Consider the following 26,860-nt stretch of genomic DNA (forward strand, 5'->3'; position numbering starts at 1 on the left):
TGTTTGAATAAGTATCAGCCTTGTTAAAGAACTAACCCTTTGTTGCATGGATGCTTTGTATTTTTTTTTAATAATCAATTTCGTTAATTTCAACTCTTTTCTTAATGATAGCCTATCTTCTTCTGCTTTAGGAATTAGTTTGCTGTTACTTTTCTAAAGCCTTGAGATATAATATTAGATTGTTTATTTGAGATCTTTCTGTTTTTTCTTTTTTTTTTTTATGTTAACAATGCTGAAAAATTTCCTCTTAGAATTCCCTTCATGATGTTCTAGAGATTTTAATATGTAATATTTCTCTCATTGGTTTCTCTCCTGACTTTTTTTTTAATTCTTAATTCTCTCCTGATTTTTTTTCTGACCCATTCCTCAATCAAAAGTGTGTAGTCTTCATTTGCTAAAATGGTTTCTGTTTTTAATCTTGTTATTGATTTCTAATTATATTCTGTTTAAAAAAAAGACATGGTATATTTTCTTTAATCCATGCATTAACTTTTAAATATTTTTCAACCATATGAGGATTAACAAGATAAAATTTAGAAATAAAACTTATTAATATCATTTATAAATAGTGCATGGAAACAAAACATTGATTTCCGAGCTTTATATAGAATTGTTCTTCAGTGGGCCTTCTGGGCTTATGCACTCTAGGTAGAAATTATAGTGAACAAAGGTTGAACATAACCATGAAGTTACATACTATTTTACTTTAATTAGGTTATGTGTTTAATAATATAAGGGTATAAATCTAAATGCATGAAATTATGCAATCATAAGTACAAGATACTTTTCTTATGACTCTCTCTCCTTGGAACCTGTGGTTCCAAAATATTTCACCACAGTTTTTTGTTTTTTTTAATATACTGTTGCTATGAGGATCATAGTGTATCCGTTACTATCATTACTGTAAGCTCCAATTCAGAGTAAACTTTTCTGGTGCAGTGTGAAAGAAATTCACAGACTAAACTTATACTCTGAACTTCAATTTAGGGCAGTTTTTAAATTAAACATGCATCCAATATTTCCTGTCTGTTTTGGGGGTTCAAAACACCATTGCTTCAAATATTAAACCACCCCCAAGAGTATAATAAGCATAATTCTCCCACAGAGAGAGGTCACAAGTGAAGTTTGAATGATAGACTAAGCGTAAATTGAGTTTTTTCTTTAATTCGTTCTCTCTCTCCCCTCCCCATGTGCGACTCTCTTCTTCTTGTGTACACACCCACTCATACATATTTTTGGAGGCAGAAGAGCACTGCTTGCTTTTGTGAAAATTAAATTGCAAAGGAAAAAAAAAATGTTGATGTGAAATTGAAATACACTCATCGGACTAAGAAATGCCTCTGAAGAAAGCTTTTACTGAATGTTGTTCTCAGAGATGTAGCTCTCTTCTCCTTAAGGCCCTCTACATGAACCCCTGGACCTTGCAATCCACCAGAACGTACTAGACAATGAGCAGGATTTGAAAGCAAAATCAAGGCCTGAAAATCATAGTCACTATGTGATTAGTGAGTTGCCATCAACAAAAATCAGAGAGAAATAAGCCATTCTCCTGTTCTTTCTCTCCCCTCTTTGTGGCTTTCGTTTCATTCTGAAAAAGCTGGAAGTGCCATGGGACTTAGGGACCTTGTGGACATAGAAGATAGTCTAAAAATGCATTTGTTTAAAATTTTTAAAAAGCCATCCACTCTGGAATTTGTCTGCTTTTGAGGTAATCTATTTCATGAGGCTGCTGTAATTTGGCTTTCAGCAGTAACAGCTAGTTATGCCAAAAATGGATCATAAATAAAGTCTAGACAAATGCAGTGTTTTTATTCTAGAGGCAGCCAGCAGATGCTTTGTGTAACCTGCACTCTCTCCCTGGCCAGATTAATTTTGCACCATGCTTTTACTCTGTTAATGCCTTGGAACAAAACAAATTTAAAATGAGTTCTTTGGCCACTCGGATTTCCTCAGATGACTCATGGTAGCATTCTTCAATATTAACAAAGAGGAAGCTGTCTTTTTAAAGGCTCTCTGATAGTGAGTGACAGAGCACACAATTCCTCATAGGCCAAGAGATCACAGGCAGAGTAACAAGTACTTCAGCGATGTTCTTTACTTGTCAATCTTCTTGAACACATCTGATGTAGGAAGATAGGACAAAACAAAGATATATAGACCTAGAACAATAATCTCAAGTCTGTTCGTGGACTTTGGATCCAGTGTATGATTATGATTTCTGATAACCTCATCTTCCACTCGTGTGATGTTCATATTATAGTGGAAACTATAAAACCCTTCAGATCCAGTACCTCCTCCTTAGAATGCACATTATACTTGGACAAACAGCATTGCTTTTCTCCAAATAGAGTAGTAACAGGGTGTTCAAAATCAGGAGTTGTTTTTTTTTTTTTTTTTAGTAAACAAATGTATGGCTGCTGATGAAAAGAGAAGAAAGGTTAGTGGAACTTGTCCTTGAAATAACCCTAATTGACACTCTGCACAGCCTAAATGTAAGCATTAGCTGCAGTGATTGTAGGAACCACGACTGAGCAGTTCTACCAGCCTCCGTAGACAGACTTGCTTTAATTGAGTAATAGGCATTACCAATGAATTTTTATAAGTTTGTTCATTCTAGAATTTTTCATCATAATGCCGTCAGTTTATTATATTAAAAATGTATATCACAACTGAAGCAGAGTTTTTAAAACAGGTTTAATACAAAACAGTATCTATTTGTACCTCAGGGACATAAGACAAAAAAGGAAAACTGCTTACTGCTTGAAAAGTCATAGCCATCCACAGTTAATGATTGTGGTGTTGGAAGCCAGGAGATGCTTCCATTGAACCCCAGTCAAGCAGTTGGGTCAGCGATAAGAAGATGGAAGGCTTGGTTGAGATTGGATCAAGATATAACATAATGCGTTATAAATTCCCTTCAAAGGTTAATACAAAATCAAATATGAAGGAAGATAACTATGGTGTAGTCCTTGTCTTTATAAGCCTGTTAATCTTCTGTATGTTACTTCTAGTCCAGTGTCCTCCTGAATATATGCATGCTTACTGTGATTTAGTCTTTACCTTAACTATTAGGTACCAGTCTATATTACTAATATATCTAAAAGAGTTCCTACTTATTTCTGTGACTACTGATATCCATAATTCTAAACAGATGATGACCCTCAGAAGTAGCACCCTAAAGTGGAGTCTAATAATGATCTTTTTTTTAATACCCAGAATATTTTGATGCCTCTTAATATGTTACTCTGGTTAAACATAAAAATTACTTATGAGGTCTTAAAAATTAAAATTGAGATGCTTATTTTTTTTTAAATTTTGTTTGTGTGTGTGTGTGTGTGTGTGTGTGAATTTCCCAAATTAAAATTTCCCTGCAGGCTCATAAGGAACCAGTATTTCTTAGCTCTCAAAAGCCTATTAATTGGGAAAGTATTTCAAGAGTAATCACCAAGCCAGTAAGAAGGCTTGATGTTCTGAGATGAATTTCTTTAGTCAGTATTTTCAGTGTGATTTGCTAAAAGATATTCAGTATCTTTATAGATTTAAAAGAGTTGTTAGATAATCTGCAAATGGAAAATAGTTCACACACACACACACACAAATTACAAGCTGTTGCTATGGTCTTTGATAAAGCTTACAAATTCGGAAAATAGGGTATTCACATTCTCTCAATGAATCAGAAATGTAGCGGTCCACATAACTAATCTGATGACTAAGCAGACACTTGAGAAAAGACTTTGCAAATTAGGCTTTAGGGAAAATGCTTTCATTAGACTCTAAAATTTTAAAATAATGATCACTTAAAGTCAATGTGAAAAATTAATTAAAATATTTTAGGCCATTAATTTTCTTAGGCTCAGATCTCTTCCTCCTTAAATCTCACCCCATGTCATATAGCTCAACATCAAAAATATATCAAATGTCAGAGGAACTCTTTAAAAAACAAACCAGGAGCTTCTGTCGGTTATTTCCCCACATTTTTACTGGCCAGTGGCCTCTGTTCTTCCAAGAGTAATCTATTTTCTCCTACCTAGAAAGATTCACAGATTTATAATAGTTGTCATAGAGATGGCACCTCAAATGTGGCAAGCTTTATGTTATTTCGTCTGGTGAGGTATTTAAATTTTTGTAAAGGTTTTTATGGTCTTATTTTTTATGCTGCTTTTCTGAGCTCATTCTCCTGCATGTCTTATGATAGTAAATACAAAAGTGTTTTATTTCACTCACCTATTACCATGTAGATGTGGGATACATCCAGTCAACCAGGTCACCTAAGCAAATAGTAAATTGCTTTTTAATTTCTTTTTCCTTTTTTTCGAAGGGGCACTGACTTCTAGATGTGCCATGTTGAACATGATAAGAACCAATTTATATGGTACTTACCACATGTTGCTCACTATTTTAAGTTCTACAGGTAAAATAAAACATTTAATCATCATAATAATTCTAAAATATGAAGGTGAGAACTGAGGCACAGAGAAGTTAAGGGACCTTCCCAAGATTGCACATTTGGTAAGTGGTTAAGTCAGAGGTTGAATTTGGACAATACTATACAGAATCCATGAAGTTAAGCTCTGTTCTCATACAGAAATTTACTTATATTTTCCCAGTTACATAAAAAAGATGTCCTTAAAGGTTATGTGAGATGAATGTTTTTTCATTTTTATCACATTGTGAACATACTTTTAAAATGCTACATTTTATTAATGGGAATCTCTATGATTCCTACCATAACACAGACTTTTAAAAATGCTATATATTAAAAGGAACATCTTGCCAAGATCATTGTAATGTCATGTGTAGCTAAAAAAAAAAAATCTTATTTGAAGTAAAATTTAACTTTAAAACCCTGACAATATGTGTTACCATATTCTTTTCTATTGCTACCTCTATTCAGACAGTTTTTGACTATAAAAAGAAGTTTGTACATATTTAAAGGTTTAGAACTTATAACATGCACAATAAGAATTATATATACAAATATATATGTTAGTGAAAAATTTAGATCAGAATCAGTTAATTTGGGGGAAAATCAAGATCAAGTTGCTTGTATTAAATAATGTTAATATTGAATAATTAATAATATAAAATATATAATTTAGTGTCCTGTATACTATGATTAGCACTATATAATCTGAACTTTGACATTATCAGAAAATGGATTTTGTTCTTCTAAAAAAAATTTTTTTCAGTTTCTCCAAAAAGAGAAAAGGAAATATATCTTAGAAAATGGTATCCAACAAATAATGGTTACTCAAATATTTTATTGACTCAATTTGTTGAAAATATTTCAAGTTTACAATTTGGGAAATTTCAAAAACTCCCAAATATTGCATTAAATTGGTTGTTGTTTATAACTTTTAATAAGAAAACCGTACATATTAAACTATTTATTCTCAGCATGAACAGGAGCATTATTCTCTGTTCAATAAGGCAATATTAAAAGAAAAAAAGGGAACAAAGCAAACAATCCTGCATTTGTCCTTAATACATTTGAATCAGTTATTTTACATTTTCGGTTTTGCTTTCAAGTCAAAGTGCTATCAAGTCAGCCTTGAAAGAAACAGACACACAGAAAAGCACACATTAATTTAGACAATGTTGTGGTTGTCTACAAAATAAAGCACAGAATCAAGTTAAAAGAAATGTGGAAAACAATTCAGTTAAAATTATTGTTGGAGGGGACTAGGCAGGCTTAAAGTGTTCTACCTGGCTTCTGTTTCCACTGTCACCATTATTATTAGGCAAAGAGAATGGGGTAACCAGAGCAAGCAGATGATGGAATGGGAAAAGAGAACACAAAACTATAGAATCAAAATTGTTGAAGCATCAGATTAATTCTCTTCTCTATTCTCTGGTATCATGCCTTTGACAACTTCAGGATAAATTTATTTTTTTATACTAACCCTTGAAAATATAGAAATAGGGGGAAAAATTTCCATGTGACATTTAGTGAAGGAAATTTAAAAAATGGAGAGAGCAATGGTGATGGTGACCATTTCTGGAAAACTATAAACCCTGATAAATGAGAGGTCTCCTTGGTGTGCTTAAATAGAAATTCCAAAAAATAAAGAAAGTAAAATAAAGTTTAAAACCCAGGAACTACATGTTTTTCTTACCAGTTAATACTAGATTTACTATTTTGTTTTGGATATCAAGTGAGATTTTAAATTAACCCAGTACTATTTGCGCTGATTTTTTTTTTATTGGTTGTTCAAAACATTACATAACTCATGACATATCATCTTTCATACATTTGATTCAAGTGGGTTATGAACTCCCGTTTTTAATGTAACTACTTCCATATAGCTAATAAATGTCTAAGTGGAATATATATTGCCATTACTAGCATCAGGTTATTATGAATTAAAAAGTTAAGCAAAATAAATAGCTTTGTGTGCATTTGATTTTTCATTCTAAATTAAAAATGACTATTAAAGAATATCACTAAGAAGAGACTACAAGTCCTGTATCTCTTCAACAAAACCACTTGTTAAATGCAGAGAATGATACAGGAAGGTGACTCTACCACTCAGAAATTAACAAAAATATGTCATTGTCATGGGGATACTTAAATTACTAAAAGAAATAAATCAGGAAGTGATGAATGTAATTAATTTTTCTTGAAGTTCAACTGATGCAAGGTAAAAGCATATTTATTATGTGAATGTCTAGCCATCCATGATATTAAAAAATGAATACCAAATTTGCAATATATGTAAATTAGGCAAATTTTGTCATTGAAGTTCACAACAAATACAATAAAAGTGTAGTTACTCACTGATGAATTTAATTTTCTCATGTGTTTTTGCATAAATAAATAAATAAATGCATGCTTTTATAAAAATAGCAAGCTTACTTTTGTTACTTTTTACACTATTTAATAGGAAAAAATAAATCAAAGAGGAAGTAATAACCCACATACACCAGAAGAAACCTAGTGTGTAAAAACTGCTATAATGCTGAGCAGCAGGTCCCACCTTCAGGGTGGATATGAGCAGCTTTGAAATGCATAGTTTCTCTGCTAATTCTAAATTAGAGAAATAGTAGGGGGCTGGGGGTGTGGCTCAAGCGGTAGTGCGCTCGCCTGGCCCAGGTTCTATCCTCAGCACCACATACAAACAAAGATGTTGTGTCCGCAGAGAACTAAAAAATAAGTATTAAAAATTCTCTCTCTCTCTCCCTCTCTCTCTCTCTTACTCTCTCTTTAAAAAAAAAAAAAATTCTTCCTCTCTCTCTCTCTCTCTTAAAAAAAAAAAAAAAAGAGAAATAGTAGCTCAGGATTAGATGAAGGAACCAGATCAAACAAATAAGTAAATAATACAGGTGTTTAAAAAATTAGGAGAAATGGATGTCCATGGAATACTAAAGAGCTTGTGCTTTGTCTAAATGAGCAATTAACCATTAGAATTAATTTCTCTAATAGATGTCCTGCATGAATTTGTATCCACATATGCTAGATCTACATATTTTTCTTGAGAAGCAAGACAACTAGATCTTTATGCAAAACTTTCTAATTTTTAGATGTGGACAAATGATATAAAATATTTAAATCATCCAGTGGGCCACAAAAGAAATATTGTCACTAACAAGTTGGTTATTTTTCTTATAGGTTTTCATGTAGAGTTGTCTTTAATAAATAAGTAGGCTGAAAAGGGATCAGTTGGGAATTTGCTGGTTGGAATCTTTTTGTAATCTTATTACATTTCTTCAGTCACAGGTTCATAAACACAAAGCTATCTACTAGGTTGTATCAGTGGTAGCTAGCATCGTTTATTAGCTACATAATACATAATTAGTTGTATGATTTGTGCAATTCAGCATCAGCAACCTGTGTGTTTTTATATTATATAAACGATGGCCCCTTAAGTCTGTAAGGATAAGTCTGCCTTTTATAAGGCCACCAGGTCCCGGGAGCATACTTCATAAATCCTTCCTATCAGTTCTTGCATTAAGACCAAGGATTTTTTTTTTTTTTTAAGTTAACAGTTGTTTATGGCTCCCAACAGAAGTTCATTTAGCTCCCAATAAGAGAATTTACTAATTGCTACTTCTGTCATTGGCCAATCTTCAGACTGAATTTTAGTCATGACAACAGCAAAGAATTTATTTTTCTTTGCAATATTGATTAATGCAGGCACATTTTTCATGAATTTAGATGATCTTCATATAAATGTTCTTCAAATACAGATTATCTTTGAATGTGCAGGCACTTCATTTGGCCCACTGAGCACTAATTCATTCATCCAAGTTATCCTTCTAGGAGAGTCCAAGACTGTAATCTACCTTTTACAAACATATGAAACTGAAAGTGCTAAAAAGCTGCAAGCTATATTTTCATACAATATCTCATTTTTGATCATAGATATAGTGAAAACACACACAACTCTCTTCCCTTCCCCCTTTGACTCCCCAAAGCAGGTCTTTCAAAAATATCCTAGAAGGTTTATTTTTTATACTCCCTGGAAAGACCCCATTGACCAAAAGTTACAGATATGTTTATGGCTTATATTATCACAGTACAATAACAAATACTTGATTATATATCATATTTTCACATATAATCCTGGGAGGATTAAGTGCAATATAATATATAAAGAACCTTACATAGAGCCCTGGAATATAGGTGAAATGCAAATATCCTTAGTTATCTCTAGGCAACCTTCTTTCCAAATCACCTGTTTTATCCAATTTATCCACTTATGCCATTTTTTAAAGCATCATTTGAATCATGGTAATGTCACACTCTAACCCAGGATTCCATCTGCTGATAGAACATAGGGCAAAGCTTTCAAAGCTCTCTATGAACCTGTTTTCATTGCTTTCCCTTTATGATTGTGCTTTATCCAAACTAAACAATTTCCTGTGAGTTTCTTTCTCAGCTTGCTATATTTGTTATAATGTTTTATATACCTGTAATTATTTTACCCCCTCTTTTTCTTACCAGTTATATCTTATAAAAACCTTACACATCCTTGGAGCCTAGTATGGTTGAATATTTTCACATATCTGAGTCATCCCATGCTCTGCTTATAGCCCTGGCTGGTCTTCACAGCACTTCCCTGTCAGTCTTTTTTTTTTTTTTTTTTTCATTTTTATTTATATATGACAGCGGAATGCACATTAATGGAGTACACAGCTCAGCTCCATAGCAAGATCACAAGTATGTTTAGGATAAAGTGTTTATCCCATTTACTTTTATTATATGCAAAAAAATGAGAGGTTGTCTTCCACATAGTAAATGTTCAATAAATATTTATTGGATTGAGTTATTAGAAGTTGCAGAAGTTGTTAAGACTAACTTCCTATCCAGTTCAAAAACTTCTTCTACGTCTTCGCCAGCACCTTGCTTCTGGCTCAAACATATGGAATCTCATTAATTCATGACTTAGTGCTTAGTGTTTTACTTTGTTGGAGAAATGAAATTATTAGAAAGTTCTTTCTTATTTCAAACCAAAATATTCTCTTCATCTTGTTCTCACTTCTGCCTGTGGAATTTAAATATTAAAAATCTCCTCTTTTCCACTTGGCAACTTCTTAAACATTAATATAGTTCTTAACCTTAGTCATTTGCTTCTTATGGGAAACCCCAGCATTCTGCTCTCCCTATTAAGACATTGCTTGGGTCATCCTTTTAAGTGCTACTTATTTTGTCAGTTTATTTCTTTCAAAAAAGAATCAAGAACTGGGGGAAATGTCCTCTGAATAGCCTGGCCAGTCTAGAATGCAATGGAAAGCCAATTTTCTTTGATGTGGATACTGCAGACAGTATTAATAGTCAAATCATGTGGTTGGCCTTTAATGAGCTTCAACTCCTAACTATTTATCGAGTGCCTGCTATCTGCCAGGCACCCTAAGGAACTTTCACATATGTTATCTCAGTAAAGTTTGTGGGTTGATTAAAATCCCCAAGTCCTTGTCACAGGCATTGCTGTCAAGAAAAGATCTTCTAGCCTCAATGTGAGTCATTATCATCCTGATACTCATCTAGGACTGTTCATTTATCCCAGTTAAATTTCACTATGTTGACATTGTCTCACTCTTATCCTAGTTAAATTTCATTATACTGACTTTGCCTCCACTTTTTAGCCTGTCAAGATCATTTTAAATCCTGCCTCTAGTGTCAAAGATAGTAGTCAGTTTTTCCAACTTTGAGACGACAACAGAGTTGATAAGGATGCCATTTATTTTCCAACTAAGATGTTGCTAAAAATATGTTGAAGTGAAAGGAGTAGAGCCAGGGATGGAAGCTACCTCTCTAGACTCTTTCCTACTGATTCAGAATTAGAACCCCCTAAGGAAGGGTTTTTTTTTTTTTTTTTTTTTTTTAATAGGTACAAATTCTCCTCAGTGTTACAGCATTAATCCCACATTCTCTGTTGTAGCTATAGGGACATGATGAAATTTCTTTAACAGTCTTATTCAGATATGGAACTGGCTGTGTATGCCTTAGTCTCATAGTGTTTCTTGTTAATAATTGTTAATATATTCAAAATTTACTGGAGGTTCCAAACTAATTGTTTGAAAAGACCTTATAAAAATTATCAGGATTTAATAACTGTCTCACAGCACTGTATTCCATATTTTGACTTTTATCCCTTTGGGGAAATTGTGTCATTTTGCTCGGCTCTAATCTTAACGGCTTTCCTCTGTTCATCATCATTTCCCAGTGAGTACCCAGAGTGATTTGTTTCACCCTTCAAATGTAATTCATCTGTGTCTGGACTTGTACATTCATTTAAAGAGCCTAATGCTCTCATAATCTTTGCTTTTATTTTGTGCTTCAATTACTTCTTGATGGTGGTATCCTTTCTAATGTGAAGATAATTCTCCCAGTGGAGAGTAACAGAAGCAAATCACTATTTTGCCACACTTAACAATATATTATTTTGCCCAAGCAGGGATTATGTCCACCAGTTAAAGATATTTTTACCCTGAATATAGTAGTTTATCTCATACACATATATTTTATGTTCACTAATTAAAATAAAACACCTTAGTGTCCTTCTTTAGTAAAGGTAAGATGTATTGGATAATTTCAGACTGAGACCCATTCTGAAAGATTGTTACTTCTCTTCTGTATTAATCCATGGTTTTATGTTCTTCTCTTCATATTTTGTATAGGTTTCATTTAAAACAGAGCTCATCCAAAAGACGGCCCTAAGCAACCATGCTAGTTTCCTTGGATACTGTTTCTTTATTTTCCTCATCAGTATAATTTGTGATTATATTGTCAGATTTTCAATTTTCATTGTCCACCCGCTTTGGATTTTCTGGCCATGAAAACCCAGAAGGATTATAATAGCTGTTTCTTCTTCAATGATTTTTCAGTATCAATTCCTAAAATCCAGGGAAGACTTTAGTAGACTTTTCAGGGCTACTAAAATGGCCTGAGTCCTTTTCTAAAAGTTTTCATTATTCCTGACTCAGGAATAAGCTTCTCTTTGCTAGATTAAACCAGGAGTGGAAACTGCCTTCATTATTTTGTTTTTATCCTTAGGAACACCATTCGATCAAGACAGCATAATAAATAATTTCAGACAGTCTCTGATAGGAGATAGGCTTTCTAGTAAAGGCCCAAGTGGTTGAAATTCTTCTTAAACAGGCTCTCTTTTTGTATGATTTGTGCAATTCAGCATCAGCAACCTGTGTGTTTTTACCAGAAACTCAAACTCAGAACTTCAAACTAGACCTACAAGATCAAAAATTCCCAGCAATCTGTTTTAGCAAATCCTCAAGGTAATTCTCCTGCCCACTAAAGTTTGAGATCCAGTGTTGTAAGCCATCATTCCTATCTTCTGGCTGAGAAGTTATGTTGGCTCAGATATTTCCTATGAATGGCACAGTTTTCCAAGCAGATGCACATCTAACCAAATAGTTGAATGTCCCTGCCTTTTCTGTTGACTTATTTCTTTTGAACAAAGAGCCTTCTACATCGTTTTGTTGCCTCCAACACATACTGTGTTAATTGTAAAATAATCCAACTTCTAAAGTTTGAGTTGCCAGTATTTAAAAAAAAAAAAAATTACCTATCAGGTTCAGTGTATGAGTATGCAGATATCTGAGGCCTTGTGTGTAGTCACTCATTCAGTTTTACCTCCTCTTGAGAACTCCAAGGCAACCTCTCTCCTGTGGCCTTGACCCCACAATCACAACCTCCTTGTACTTGCTCTCTCTGATCCCAGACTCCTATCACTCTATCCATTCCTCTATAAATGGAGTCAAAATGCAGCCCCAATTTTCTTGTAGGAAATTCTGTGATGTTTAAATCTTCACTGGTGTTTGTACTCCTCTGTAGCATTGTTTCAACCACCCCTCCAGACTTTCATCTAATGGTCCCTGCTGTGTAGCACACACTGGAATTCAATGGAAGGGGACTACATGGTGTTTTCTAGACAGTCTTTCACCCAGGCCTCTCTTCATGCTCTTCCTTCCTTTTGGCATGACATATACCTTCATTTCCCTTGTTAGAACCCTTTACTTCACATTTCTGGGATAGGGCATCCTCATGAATTCTTTCCTGTGTCACTTGCTTAGGTATCATCTCCTATTCTTCCTATTTGTTGAGTACCCAAGGAACACAGTTGTTGTACTTTATGTGCTTACTTGGCACAGGGTATAGGGATTTAAACCTCCATGAAGGAAGGACTTCTGACTCATGCTTCATTCTTAACAAGGTGTCAAATCTATATATCATGCTGTAACCATTATTTTTCTCCCTCTTAAATTTTTGTCAAATGATATAGTTTATTTTACAGTGCCTAACAGAGCACCAAGGACTTTACTTCCAAATACTTAAACTTAGTGATTTAATACAATAATGAATTCCCTTTTTGATGAAAGGGTTTTTGGTTTGCTTTGTTGGTTGGTTGGTTGGTTGGTACTGTGAGTTGAACCCAGGGGCAATTAACCATTGAGCTACATCTCCAACCTTTTTTATTTTTATTTTTTTTTTAATTTTGAGACAGGGTCTCTCTAAGTTGTTTAGAGCCTTGCTAAGTTCATGAAGCTGGCCTCAAAATTGCAATCCTCCTGCTTCAATCTCCCAAGCTGCTTGGATTACAGGTGTTTGCCACTACCACACTTGGCATTATAGAAAGATTTTGAGCATAATGCTATTTTGACAAGTCTAACATTGGTTGTTAACCTTTAAATAACTCCTTTCCACATGGTAACAAGTCAAAAATAGCAATTCATAAAACTTGGCATTTAAAAATATGACATAAGTATGTGTGTGTTTGTGTGTGTAAGAGAGAGAGGAAGAGAGAGAAACGGAGAGAGGGGAAGAAGAGAGAAAAGAAAAAAGAAACAATTCACCAAGAATGATGAATCTTTGTATGCTTTGACCATAAATGTCTTCAATTTTTCTTTCCTCTTATGTCAGTAATACTACCTACCACACACTCTATTTAAGTGAAAACATCACCTAATTAATGTAGGAAAATAATTATTTTATTCCACACTTACATAGAGGCACGTGCTAGCTTAATTTAAGAATTATTTCAAAAGTACCATGTATTTGGAGATTTGAGAGGTTTTATAAACCATAAAAAGGCAAGAGATAAGGAAGCTGACTCTGAAAATAGGGGGAAAGGCTTAGCAATTAACCTTAGTATGAAGTATCTTTCCTTCTTACCATTATCAACACATATTTAAGTCTTTAAATGGAAAATGACTTGTATTTAACCTTTATGATTCAGAGAGCCATTTAATTGTAATTATAGCTAATCCAATTAAAGATGGATTATAATAACTGCTGAATTAATAGGTCATGAAATACTAAGTTTAATTAGTAGATTCCTATTTATTTTGAAAAAAAGGAGAAAATACTTTTTCTGACGATATAAAAACTCTTTATAATTTTAGTCTAAACTCAACATAATTGAGGTTGAAATTATAAGAAAAAGAGGATAAAGGGTTGGGACAATAGCAGAAGTGGCCACCAGAAATTTGGAAAAAAATCTTAATTGTCAATTTGTTTTTATTGAATTTAAAGAATTTTATAATTCAATCATGAAGGGGAAATTGTGGTGATTTTTATTTCCTCTTTTTCTGGAAAAATTAAGATTATTGTTAACTCATCTACTCCAATGTCAATAATCATAATAATTGCAATATTAAATGACAGTATTACTTTTTAAAATTATCAATCATAATTCACTACACTCTAAATCACTTAAAGCTATTATGTATCTGTTAGTTTCATATTTAGAGAAAAGAATGCAGTTGCAGTTAAATCAGACCTGTGACCAGTGTTAGCATCACATGAAATATTTTAATGTTAGTGTTTTATTTGTTTTTAGAAAGACTATGGTAGAAACAAACAAGAATAAAAGAGATTTAAAGAAATAAATACTTGGCATTGTAAATAATTCAACAATTAAAATTAAAGGACTGTTTTATGATATGCATGTTATAGATTATAAAGCATGGTGTCCCTCAGTCTTTACAGCTATTCTCACAAACATACACAAAGGACTGCACTCCCATAATGTACACATTAATGTCAAGTCCTCAAACTAGAAAGTTCTGGAGCAATATTGGTAAATCCCTTACCATAAATATAATATTTCCTTAACTCTACACTACATTATTTTCATGTTTAATATTTCTGAAATCAAGCTGCATCTTAAAATTGAAACGAAAGGACATATGTGAGGTCTTCTTCTTGTCCCACTGTCTGGTAAATTTTTCTGGGTGGCATGAACTAAAATGTTATAATGCTTCCCTTTGAAAGTCTCCATTTCCTCAGTGGGCCCAAGAACTGTACACATTATGGCCAGAAAGTTTCTCTCTTTTCTGTCTTATGAATTAGCTAGAAATATATACTTTTAAGATAACTAGAACTTTCCAAATAAGAAATTTGGTAGACATTCAAAAATAAATCAATGAAAATTCAGAATATGTGATAGGAGAACTTGCAGGGAGCCAATCCTGAGGCCTTCAGAAAGACTCCAGAATTCCTAGTAGTTTTTTCAACCTTGGACTATATAGGTACACAGAAATATAACCTGGCATCAGAGCTTCAAGACCTAATTTAGGAGCCCCAGGCCAGACCAGGTTAAGATTACTCTGTGTTCAACACTCACATATAGGGCACTCAGGGATGTCTCAGAGGAAATATGTGGCTATTGAAAGATATACTATGGCAATATATATCAGATACACAAATCACCCAGAATGCAGTGCCCATGCCACACGGGAGAGTTCCAGTCTCTCCTGAGGGACACCAAAATGTGCTGCTGCAGCACTTGGAATGAAAGTGCATTTTCTGTGAGCAGCAACCTTCTCTGAAGAAATTGCTTTCTCTGTTAGCATTTGGAAGCTGCTGAGCAACCCATAATCAAGGTTTTCTTAATGTTGTTTTAAACAGGCCCATTATCAGAGTCACATCTCTCTGAAAGCTTCAGACTTCATTACACTATTAGAAAGGAATTAACATATTGTACCTGATAAGCTTCTGGTCTATTCAAAAACTTGCTGCTTTGCTAATACTGACTATTCCAGCAATTTCTTTCTATTAAAAGTGAGTCTCACAAGAATAAAAATATGTGCTATTTGTCTACATTTTTCTTGAAATAAAAAGGCAACAGTTCATTTGTTCAGGTGTTTTCTATCTATCTGAATTCAAGCAAGTATTCTTATCTTTTGTCAAAATGTATTTTTCTGTTGAAGAATTTATAAAGGAAAATCATTTTAGGTATGTTTATAGTAGGTAACATTAAAAGTAAATTTGAAGGAAAAATAACTTTGAATGTTAGTGGTTTATTAGAATATTTCATGTGTCCACAATCTAAATAGAAATTAAGAATATCATTATATTATGCTAATGCTGCATTGTTACATCGACTGGCAGTTCTTAAATATTATTAAAATTGAAGACTTGGAAAAATATGAAAATAAATGTATGTAGAGAGATTGAGCAAAAATAGCATTGTTCGCTTTTTGAAAATAGGTTTTATCTCCAATGGCAAATTTAAAAAGAAACATTTGTGACAGATGCAATTTATTTGGACTTAAGTTTAATCAGTGAAAGGCTAAACTTATATAAAAGACCGAAAATTGCAGTGATCTGAAACCTAAGGTTGTAATGGCAATTCAGGATTGGAAATATTAATCATCACTATTTTGCATGGTAGAACTGTGAAACTTCATGCTAAGAAATGCTATGAAAGAGCCCAGAACCACATACCTCAAAACTTTGATTAATGTGTTTTCAAAGATAATATGTATCTTATTAAAATTCAGATTAAGTGACCATAAAAGTGGAAATTGTGTTAAGAAAACCTATAGTACTTTAAGAGTTTCTATTATGCTCAGAAACACTGACTAGAGAAAGGATGGCGTAAAATAGCGAGCATTACTTGAAATGCCCAAGATTTATTGAACTAGCATATGTAGGACTCAAGTTAAAAGGGCTCAAGTGAAAAGCCTTTTAATTAATGTGAGACAAACTTAAAAATACAAAATTGCACTATTGCCTAGTTTTTGACTTTAGACACAGTCAATTCTGGTTCTTGCTGTACTTTAAAACAGTGCTTCAACATTTGCCCCAAATAGCTGTTTCATGCCAGCACGTCTCTTATTTCTCCAAAACAGAGGGGCTTCTAATCTGGTTTGAATAAAAATATACCTATATTTTTGACTTCTTGAATGTTTTTCCAAAGCAATTTACATGTTGGACTTAGAGGAGATATAGGAGAGAAGGAAAAAGGGAAGCACATCAAGACACAGGCAAAAATATCTTAGCATCTGAAGAATTCACTCAGGTAAGGCTCTAAATTAGGTGCCCTGTGATATTTAATGAACCTATGTAATTTCCTCTATTGTTAGTCAATATTTGGTCTCCTCTAAGCATTTAACAATTATACCTTGATGAACAATAAGAAGAAGTGAATTTTTCTTTCTTCTTGCTGATAGAGAATCATTTTCAAATGATCAGAGACCATTCAGATGCCATCGGTGCATGACTGCGGGAGGAGCTGCAAACTCTAATCTGTCAGGAGACCTCATGCATGGAAGGGCTGCTTGGCACTAATGATCTCACTCATGAACTTAGCATTGCAGGTGTCAGAGTGAGAGTATTTTGCTCTTCTCTTATGTACACATAATTAAATATGGTAGTTCCAAGTTACTTAGCAAAATAACAAGATTTTCAAGCTAAAAGCTACTCCAATATTTATAAAGATAAATAAATAGAATGGAAAATAAACAAATGAATGAATAAATGAATTGCCTAAAATTGAAAGAGAAAATATTTTTTCTAAAGCAGTCAGACCAGGGGTTTCTTTATTATTAACATGAAACTCCACATAGCGAAGGAGAACAGGCTTTAGAGTGCTATGTTTTACTACTTGGGAGAGTTACCTAGTCTCCCCAAAGCTCAATTTGTCTAACTTAACTCTGAGGAGATGGCAAGAAGATTTTTCTGAGTGTAAAGCAAGAAATAATTCAATTAGCATGAGCCAGTTCTCCTTCTCTCTGGTTGCAAGTGTGTCTTTCCTCCTTCATCCCAAATGTCATTATCATAGAGTATCTAGAGTGAATCAGGCTTTGACATGAAACCTGAAAATTCCAGTTGCCATCTTGAGTTTGAAATTGAGTTTGGGGCAGTTTTAGTTCCCACCTTCTATTACTCCCACATAAATCCTGATTATGTTTTTTTTTTTCTTCTTCTTAAATGTTTCATGCAAAATCTTTATACAAATATTTTAGTGTTTGAGATGCTTGAATAATTTATAAAATATTCTGTTATTCAGCTTGTCATCATATAGACTTGGCAAAGATATTCACAACTGAGAACATTTCCATAGGAAAGAGATGGTAAATAATGCAGATTGTACTTTTCCCACCTCCTCATTAACTAGCAAAGCATATTAATGGCATATTTTGTGTATAACATAATATGCAACTGTGTGTTGCATAAGTGAAAATGATTTTTTCTAAAAATTAAAATAGTATTATTACTTTAACTATTGTATTAAATGTTTCACCATTTTTGCTTATTCATTTGGAAGAAGAGCATTTTCAAATGTCTAAATAATCAACTTAGTTTTTTAATTTCCATTTGGACATATCTATGTTTACCTTTTAAATAAGTCCCTATTAAATCTACTTGATTAATTTTTATTAAACCTGTTTTTCTAAAATATTTTATTTTTTGCCTTAAATTAAATGGACCTAATAGTGTGATTTTAAATATAAGAATATCTTGGTGTCTTTAAAAATTAAGCATTTAAACACATTTATCATTGAATAAATAATTAATCCCATTTAAAGATATCTAATTAAAAACAAAGCATAATTGTTTATAATAGACATTTATATTACTATAATGTATATATTTAAAAATTACAAATAGTATACTTTTATGAGAATTCAGCTGAATGTAATTTTAACTAAGAGTTAAAATAATAGCTTGAGAATAACTATTTTACTTGCTTGCCTGTCTTTTCTCTGCCATGTGTATTTTAACATTTGATGCCTAGTTTAAAGTAATGTCCAATTAGAACTGAAATAATAAGCATTTCATAAATCTTAGGGACTCACTGATTTCCAAATGTCTCCCTTTCCAAATGGGAAAACTTTAAAAACATAACTCTGTACTATATAATTTCCTACAAGTGATTTTGTTTGGGACACAGAATGGCAATCAATCTTTTGTGGTATTGCATTCCCAATTAATTAATGCCTCTTTTATGAGAACTTGGGTCATGGCAACTTTTCAGAGCATATAAAACCCTAGCAGCTAATGGTGAAGTGTTATTTCTGGCTGTACAATAGATAAGAAATTAAAGGGTGCTACCATGCAAGAAGCAAACAGTTCTACAGAGCAACAGAGATCCAATCTTCAAAAGGGAAATGCTTGGGGAACAAGGAGGACAGATTATGGGGAATGAGACACCATTGACTTATGACAAACTTTGAAATATTGAAACACTGTATTTGTGTTTCTTCTCAGCTTTATGATCAATATGAATTACTCCTCTGCCCTTACATGTTGAAGCTCCATTTGCCAGGTGCCAGCCAGAAACCCATTTTCTAACTTTTTTTTTTTCTGTTTTCTGTCATTTGAAAATTCTTGCATGTGTGCAATCTGTTTCTCTGAGGTGGATCACATATATTTGAAATACATGCTGATCTTATCCATCCAGAAGATCTTGGCAGTTTCAGAACTGTTTAGGGAATCCAGATATTATCCTCAGGAGTCTTAATTTGACCCACAGAAGGTACTGAAGCATCCAGATCCACAGACGAAAGAATGGAGCATCCATCACTTCTGTCAGCCCTTTGTCAGGCGAACCACAGAGCCCCATTAGAATGTCCTCTATAGGGAGAAGCTTGACTGCATTCTTAGGTTAAGAAAAGGTGATGTAGTTTATAACTGCTGAGACAGGAGAGATGAAAAAAAAATGGATAAATCAGTTCAAATGAAGCCGTAAATAGAAAAGAGCATGAACACACACCCCTGTGGTGCTGTACCCCACACCTCCTCCAATTTGCTGACTACACATTTGTTTTCATAATGATCGCATTCATGCATGTTTATCTTAAAGTGATGGAATTCAGGTGACTAAATTCAAATGCTGCTGCAAAAGATTTATAACACAACAGCACTGCAGGCTCAGACTGCTTCAGTTAGGAAAGAGTGAAAGGTGCATTCAGAGGAGCAGCTGATCAGTTCTTGGCAGGCAGAGTACTGCTGAAGTAACAATTTGCAATAGTTTTACACTCCTGTCAGTGCCAGTTGGCAAACTAATAGAGTGATGGAATGAAAGAACAAAATGTCACAACAGAAAGGAGTGAGTTGAAAATTCAAACATTTTCTTATTTCTCATAATCCTGCTGAATCAAAATGAAATCAGTCTACAAATGAACTATCTCTATATTGAATAAAAGGCAGCTCTCTGCACAATTTTTTTCCAAGTTGGGAAATCGACTAACATTCTTGTGACCATTAGCTTGTTCAAAACATCATCATGATTTGTAACAACTCAGAGAACTAGTTTATAAACAAGAATATTGATTTTTAAAATAATAAGTTTTTGTTGAGAATAGCAATTGATACAGACATTGAAACCTTACATTAAGGATTGCCTTGTTGTAGTGTAGTAAAAATCAGTGCTAAGATAGCAAGGTCACTTTTAAACTATTGTTTTGCTAATCGCAGATATAATGCATCCCTTAAATATCTTTCAAATACTTATCATCTGAATTTACTGTGTAATCTTTGCCCAACGCTACAGAGGACACTATGAAAACCAATTCAATATACACATACATTCTAAATCATGTTTTAAACCTCAAAGATTTAGTAAGTGTTGTTTACTTCCTATGATTCACTCAATTTTAAGTGTTTTTGTAATCTAGAGCAATTATCTCAATTTTTGGCTTTAGGAAAAAGCAAATTTATTTATCAAAACAAATATGAGAAAATCAAATTAGCGCATCCCATCAGAAGTTCAACACAGGATAACTAAATGTGAAATGCAGATGCTGCCAAAACATCACAAATATTGTCTCAGTAAGTACACTAAAAAGCAGGTCTTTACTTCAGAGAAACTACAAAACAGAAGCCATTAACACATCAGGAATGAACTACAAGTAACTTGCCAAAGGTTGCAAAGTAATTTTCTCCCTTAATATGATTTTAAAGTGTGTTGGTGTGGTGGCTTATTCATTTTTCTTCCTTTGGGCATATAGGAGAAAATATTTTTATATTCACATGGAAAATAGAGTATGGCCACTGTAAAGTTCAGAATCCATCTGAATGTCTTGTTTTTAACATATGCATCTTTAAATTGTATATACTTATTAATTTTATTTCTGGTTACAAACTGATTCTTATATCTTCACTTTTTTATATTTATAAATGATTATTTTATTTTTTTGTATTTATAAATGATTAAATCACAATGTAAAATTATAGCTGTACATTAGTCTAAGAGCATTTTCAAAAACATTTGATAGAGAATATTTATTTCCATGTAGGGCTTATAAGCATATTTACATTTGTAAAGGTTACCTTTTGATCTCATTATTCTACATGAAATTTTGACTTGTAATTTCATAACAAAATTTATGCCACACTATTTAATTGCCTGTTTATCTCCACAGACGAATGCAGCACCATGTATTGTATTTAAAAGGATTTGTTGTTGTCATTTTACCATACTGGGATTGAACCTAGGGATACTCTACCACTGAGCAACATGCCCAACTCTTTTTTTAAAAATATTTTTTAGTTATACATGGACACATATATTTTGTTTATTTATTTTTATATGGATTTGAGGACCGAACCCAGGGTCTCACATGTGCAAGGCGAGCGCTCTACTGCTGAGCCACAACCCCAGCCCACATTTTTTTTTGTTTTAATATATAATTTCCCTAAGTTTCCAAGGCTGGCTTCAAACTTGCTGTCCTCCTGCCTCCACCACCTGATTAGCTGGTATTACAGGTGTATGCCACCATGCATTGCTAAAAGAAACTTAAAAACCATACAATTATTTGGAGAACTAAGTCACTCCAGAAGGAGAAATGCTTATACCATTCTTTAGAGAAGAAATTCTGCATAACTTATCATCTGAATATTTTTGGAATTTTAAAATAAAGCTTCTACATTGGCAGAATGCAAATCCCCCTGACATCAGTTTTAGCAGACTGGAGGTTAGCTATTATACGCCAAAATATTTCTCTTGTATATATTTCCTGTTGGAATAAGTCCTGTTAGTAAGAACATTTTTTTTAGCACTAAGGAAATCAAATTCTGTTTTTGCTTTGCTTTTGCAGGGGGTTGGTATGGAATAAGGCTGTATTTTATTATGGTTGCTTATTGAACATTTTTCAGGAAACAGCTATTGCTATTCCACTCCTCTAACTCATCAATCTGCACAATTTGAATATTTACCTATACAATGTTTTTAAATTTTTTATCATCACTATCGCTTACAATAAGCTCTCAGCATTTGTCTCCTGAGCAAGTTTCTCTTAGTATTTTTTACTACCCTTGTTGTTTCCTATATGCAGTCCATATTTCATACAGCTACAACTTTATCTTTGTAATTTCAAGATTTGACTGTGTTACAACTCTGTTAAAAATGTCAACTGTATCTAATTCACTATTAGATAAGAGCTAAAACCCTTAGTGTTGTATGAAATCTTGCTATTCCAGCAACATCTACAAACCAGTAACCTAACTACCATATGGAATGTTGAAATGCGGAAATAAGGTCATATCCCAGACCAACTGAACTAAATTTCTATTTAGAGCTGATCACCCAAAATGTTTGCAAACTGTATATCGAACAAAGGGTTACTATCCAGAATACATAAAGAGCTCCAAATATTCACCAACCTATTAATTGAACTCAAATAACCTGATTAAAAATAGACAATAGATCTAAATAGACATTTTTCAAAAGAATGCATACTTATTGTCAATAGGTATATTAAAAAGGCTTGAAATCATTAATCCATCAGGGATATGTGACTCAAAACCACAATGAAATAAATATAAGCTCACCCAAGTAAGAATGGTTATTATCAAAAGTACTAAAGTTCTACTGAGGATGTAAAGAAAAGAGTACCCTTGCACCATGTTGATAGACATGTAAATTAGTGCAGCCATTACAGAAAACAGTATGAAGTCTCCTCAAAAATAAATAAATAAATAAATAAATAAAGAAAAGAAAAGAAAAAGAAAAATAGACATACCATGTGATCCAGCAAGTCTACAAGAAGAAAATGAGATCAGTATATCCAGGAGACATCTGTACTCTCATATTTACTGCAGCACTACTCACAATAGCCAAAAAAATTGTAACAGCCTAAGTGACCATCAGCTTATGAACAGATAAAGCATATGTGGTACATACATACTATGGAATGTATTCAGCCATAAAAGGAATGAAATACTGACACTTCTGACAACATGGATGGAACTGGAGATCATTATTGTAAGTAAAAGAAGTCAGGCCCCAAAAAACAAGTACCATGGGATCTCAAACATAAGTAGAATTTTCATTTTAAAAAGATGGTCCCAAATATTTGGAAGCTATGTATGCAATAAAGGATTAATGTCTAGAATATATAAGAAATTTCAAAACTTAAATGCACGCATACACACACACACACACACACACACACACAATAGTTTTAAATATAGGTGGTAGACCTAGATAGACATTTCTCAAAAGAAGACCTTCACGTAAGCAACAGATATATACAAATATTTGATATTACTAATCATCAGAGAAAAAATAGTTGATATAGAATTTGAGAGTAGAATTGTGATTCCCAGAGGCTGGGGAAGTTGAGGGAGGGCTGATGAGGAAAGACTGATCAATGGGTACTAATTTGCATTCCATAGAACTAAGACGTTCTGATGTGTCGTCCTACTGCACAGTAGGATGACTAAATAACAATGATGTACTGTGTATTTCAACAAAACTACAAGTAAAACTTTTGAATAATTTCATAATAAAGAAATGATAAATGTTTAAGCAGATAGATGTGTTTGACCTTATTTAAACATTACACATGTATATACATGCATCAAAACACCAAAAGTACCCCATTACTAGGTACCATTTTGTTTTTACCTATCAGTTAAAAATGAAGCTAATAAAACATGAGCCCCAATGAAGAAGTCCACCTGAGTGATTTGTTTGCAATTAAAACATGTGAACCCCTAGTTCCTAAGGCTGCCCCAGTCTAGACCTATCTTATGTCTCCAGGTGCATCCTTCACTAACTTCTTTCCCTTTCTTCCACTGTTCCCCCACTGGTTCTCACTTTTCTTGACTCTGAATGATATTCTACCTCCCACCTTCTCGATACATAGTAATCTCCTCTTCTGACTTCCCCAAGAAACTCCTAAACATTCATTATGATCAAGACCAAATATCTTCTCATCTGAAATATTTTTTCAGGCACAATTAGTTGCTTTTTTCCTCTTGGCTTTTATGGTATATTTTACTTATTTGTTTTAAGGGCAATTTTGTATTATGTTGTAATTAACTTCTATCATGTCTCCCTCGCTAAGCTGTTTTTTCCTCCTTTGACATCTACTAGAGTTCATATAATATGGTAGGTCCTTGACAAACATTTGTTCAATAAATTCATGAAAGACTAAAACCTATAGTAGTTCTCTATATCTTGCTTAGGGCAGATTAAAGAAAATAAATATTTGCTGTAGGCCAATGTGAACAATTGTCTTCAGTATCATCTATTATAGGATCCCAAAACTACCTGGGAGGAAGTATAGCTCTCTGCCACTGTGAATTAACCCAGGTTGGTGATAGAAATTAAGTTTTGCTGCAAAGTTTGTAATGTCTCTAATATGTCTTATAAATTCAACCTAAAATCACAAGACAAATTAGCACGTGTATGCAAAAATCACACTATTAAAGTCATTTCAAGGACAACTGACATTGATTGAGAAGTGATGTCAAACTGCAGACAATACTCCAGATACTGTCAAAACTCAAAGCAAGAAGAGAGATTTCCCCCCCTCCCCATTCCCACACAAATTTGCAGGGTATTTATTTTCTGAGCCAAACCATAGTTCAGAAGCACTTTTTGGACCACAGTGCAAGTACAAAGGAAATATTTGCATTTCAAAATGCATTTAAGTCTACAATTGAGGAGCTTCCACCTTACCTTCAGTTGTAAAATTTAAAGACATGTTACAAGGCATAAATTAAGAAATTAATTTCATGGAATCCTATAAGTTTCTTCCAAATGACAAATATGCCCAATTAAAATCATATGTTCATGCATTTATATCAATATCTGGCACTACCTTATGGATATAAAGATATATTTAAAGGTGCAATATAAAATATCATTACAGAGGAACATTTGCAATTAATTTTGATTATAAGGAAAACGTAACTTTGGATCTAAATTAAGCAAAATGTTATCTATCCCTCTAAAGAAGAATTCCATTCTCAATAACAGATTTATATTGCACAAAACTGTATTACATTTTTATTGTTATATTTTGAATTTCATTGATAAATCTTCATGGAAATTTGTTTTGTCTCTTGTCATATAAGTAGCCACATAATATCTCTGTTTTTGCCTCTTGGTCCCTAAAATGTTTACTATTTGCATCTTCCAGAAAATGTTTTCAGACCTCTTCTCTAGTGGCAAAAATAGAGATTAAACATTCAAAAATAGGTTACAGGACTGGGGATGTGGCTCAGTGATAGAGCACTTGTGTAGCATGAGTGAGGCCTTAAGTTCAATCCCCAGCACTGCGCGCACGCGCGCACACACACACACACACACACACACTCACACACACACACACCAATGAGTAACATTTATTAAGTCTGGGAATGAAGTGAAGACATTTTCACCAATTTATAAATTATGATATAACCTAGAATATTTACATATTTCCTAAATCATTTTTGTGAAATATATGGCAATAAAAGTGTCCCATTTTAAAAATATGTATCTGAATTAAGATGAGTCATTGAAATAAAGGGTTATGGAAAACTATAGGAAGCTAAAATAGAAATCAACTTAAAGAATTTTTGTATCTAGACAACTTAAATCTAGATTAGATTTACTTAAATCTGCAGTATAAAGAAACCTACTTACTCTCCAGGGAAATTTCTCTTTCAGGTAGTAAATTGTTACAATTTTTTTAAACGCTGAAGTCTTCCTTTATGTTTAGGTGTGCTGAATAAGCTCTCAGCTTCGGCAAGAACTTACATAATTAAACTCAGCAAGTCCCTCATCACTGTTTACTGTCTGCGTTCCTCATACAGAGGCATTTCTGAATTCACACTGAGGACCATTGAGAACTGAAGAAAGAGGAGAGGCGTTTTGTTTCTCTAAGACTTAGATACATCCCTTAAAGACAGAGCAATTTTCTGTGTCAAAACGTTGATTCTCTTAAGGCTGCCGTGGTGGAGTGGTGATGTCATTCCCAGAATGTTCAAGGCAATGTGGCAGCCTATTAGAACACAATCCTCAGAGAACTCGCTGAAAACCTGGCAGTCGCTGGAGGTTGTCAATTGAAGAAGATCAAACGCATCTGTTGGTATATTGATCTCTTATGAAAACATCTCTAGTCTAAAATTTTTGGTGCAAAGCCTTTATCTTGAATAGAATACCATGGAGCAGTTTACAAAACTGAAACTGAAAGAAGTTCATGAGATTTAAGGAGTAAAATCATTAAAGAAGTAAACATTAGTAGATTAGTTTTCTTCCAAAACTACATTTTATCAAGAGAAACCAACTAGCTCCTATTCTACCTTTCTTTTTCACAATTTTGTATTTGAATCCTAGGTTTTCCCTAAACAAATTGCTATTTTCCACCCTTGAAGAATCTTTTACTTCTAGTTAGTAGCTAATCTTTTGCCAGGACTTTTAATTTTATGCCAAACTTATGGGCGTGCATTAAAATATATTATCAGTTTGATGTTAAATAATTTTACTTATAATTGAATTTATTATACGTCTCAGGGATAAATTATAGTATCACATGTAGTTTATAGAAATCATACCTAAATATATCTGCTTTTCACATCAAGAGAGCCACTTTTGTAAGATTTCTGAAATAATCTTTTTACCACCTCTGATTACAGCCATTCTCTCTTATACCCTCTATTTGTTGATAATCATTTTAGAATCTCACTTTGAATAATCATTAAAACATAATAAATATTAAAAATGTATTGGGAATGTATGTAGGAGAATTTATTCAAGTAGTGCTATTAGATAATGATGAAGGAAAAGCATTTATTTCAATAAAAATAACTACAGAAATATGATGTTATTCTTCTGAATGCCTGTTGAGCCATAAATGCTTGATCTCTTGATTGAAAGGTTTGTAAAAACTCTTA

The 26,860-nt window shown here is 33.2% G+C and overlaps 1 protein-coding gene across 1 annotated transcript in view; it reads left to right on the forward strand.

Moving 5' to 3' along the window:
• Tmeff2 (transmembrane protein with EGF like and two follistatin like domains 2) overlaps positions 1-26,860 on the forward strand; it is a 240,566-nt gene that overhangs the window by 46,393 nt on the left and 167,313 nt on the right. The window lies entirely within an intron of this gene.

The sequence above is a fragment of the Marmota flaviventris genome, chromosome 11 (assembly GCF_047511675.1).
Source record: "Marmota flaviventris isolate mMarFla1 chromosome 11, mMarFla1.hap1, whole genome shotgun sequence".
Lineage (NCBI taxonomy): Eukaryota > Metazoa > Chordata > Mammalia > Rodentia > Sciuridae > Marmota > Marmota flaviventris.